Source organism: Lygodium microphyllum, chromosome 18 (genome assembly GCF_053477565.2).
Source record: "Lygodium microphyllum isolate KBCC chromosome 18, Lygodium_microphyllum_v1.1.10, whole genome shotgun sequence".
Classification (NCBI taxonomy): Eukaryota; Viridiplantae; Streptophyta; class Polypodiopsida; order Schizaeales; family Lygodiaceae; genus Lygodium; species Lygodium microphyllum.
The window spans coordinates 104,469,016-104,471,107 of NC_141152.1; positions in this window are offsets into that span (position 1 = coordinate 104,469,016).

A 2,092-nucleotide genomic window follows, 5' to 3' on the forward strand; every position below is an offset into this window, starting at 1 on the left:
AGGAGGAGGAGAATTTGAAGCATATAGATAGATGGGTTTGTGAAAATTTGACGTGTGGGCCATTTCCATCACCCCCCTACACCTAACCCTCTTCTCACCCTCACAAAGCCTCTTTTCTTCAAGTGGTTAAGGACAAAAGAAGAAAAAGAAGAAGAGGAGGAGAATTTGACACATATTAATAAGTGGGTGTGAAAATTGGACACATAGGCCATTTCCATCACCCCCCTTCAACTTACGCTCTTCTCACCCTCACAAAGCTTGACACATGTTTTACACTCAAGTCTTATAATATCAACAATGAATTGTCAGTTTCCCGCTATACACATATATTGAGACCAAAGTATTTGAGTATGTGTAATCAAAAAACAATGTCACAACATTGTGCTAGGAAGGGTAAGGTGTCCAATTGGCTAGCAAACAAGGTTTATGCTATCAAAACCTAATCATAGGAAAGCTATCTAATTGGATCAAGTGCTTGCACACGCAGAAGCTAACTAATGAGATAATGTGCTTGTATTCTTCCAAGATATTATCATTCCACAAGAATACAACCACTTTGGCTAACTAAATAAATTGTAGAAAGCCCATTAACCACTTTAGCATTGGGTGTGGTAAGGCTTTTACCATAATGACCAAACCCTAAATTGCAAGAGAAGTATTAGCTTAAACAAAGAAACTTCAATGTACAACTAATTACAAAGATATAGACACTTTACAAGGATATAGATACTTTATAGTTGCACTTGCACCTTAAACAATCAATTGTACAAATCAATACTTGCACTCCTTAAACTCACCATTATGTCGAGAGCCCTTATGTGGACATGAATCCACATTAAGGGGGAGTGTTCAAATCATATGAATACTTTGAAGTTGCAGTTTAAATCTCACCCTTATGTGGATATGAATCCACATTCAGGGGGAGTGTTGGAATGTGTTTCTGTATGGTCCTTAGATAGAATACTTAATGTATTCCTATCCAAGCGTGTGGCCGAGGAGGACCCAAATGAGCGTCAGAAGCTCAGCGCCGGATGCGAACTGTTTTACATGAGCCATGGGGCGGTTGTTGGCCGCCGCCGTCGCGAGCAATACATTATACAAAATCCTCCACATGCCATCCCCATGCAACTGCACATCGTTCATGTCACCCCCGTGCTGATGTCGATCGTCCATGGACGCTGTAGCAGTAGGAGGAGGTTGGCTTGCAGGCTCTGCGGCAGCTGGATCCTCATGAGCTTGAAAAGCCCCCTGTTCGTCGATAAACAAGAGCTGCCACGCCAGCGCTACGCCTCCATCCAAGGGAGAGTTCTGTAAGTGATCCACGTTCAGATCCCCGGTAGACTGCAGCAACGTCATTCTCTCGTTTATCCAGTGCCTTACCTCGCCCACGCTCCTTGCAGCCACGTCGAACCCTAACTGCTCCGCCTTCTTCACCGTCCCCGCCCACACCAACTCCCTCCCCACATACGGATGGCACGTTGCTAGCGCCGTCCGCTTCTGCAGCACGTACGCCATGTACTCCGACATGCGCAGTGCACATCTCTTCATCATATCACGATCCGCCATCCCAGATCCATTATCATCTGCGCCGTTGCTGGCAGCAGCTGTGGTTGCGGATACTCTGCTAGCCTTACTGTACAGAAACGTCGCCACGTGCCATATCAGAACTTCACACTCCGGGTCCGTCCGCGCTGCCCAAGCCAGAAGACTGTCCACTCCCATTTCCTGTAGCAGTGGCAGGCAGCCCCCCGCCACTCCCAACAGTTCTGATCTTACACCGCTCAAATCCGACCTCAACACGGACTTCCGTGACTGGCCAGCAGGCCGGTCAAGCCTCTCTTCGCACAGCCTAAATATATCGTTGATCAGGTCCTTCCTCATCATATCCACATCTCGCAGGTCAGCAATGATCGTATTTGGCGCTGCCACTGCCCCCACGCGACCGCATATCACGACCCGTACGAGGGCCTGTGCCTCTCGTGCCCATCCTCCCCACACCTCTTTCAAGCGCCTCAGCAAAAGCCCGATTTTGTTGATTATGGAATTACTGATTCCTCCTGCATCCATAGCTCCAACTGTAAAAATGCAGGAC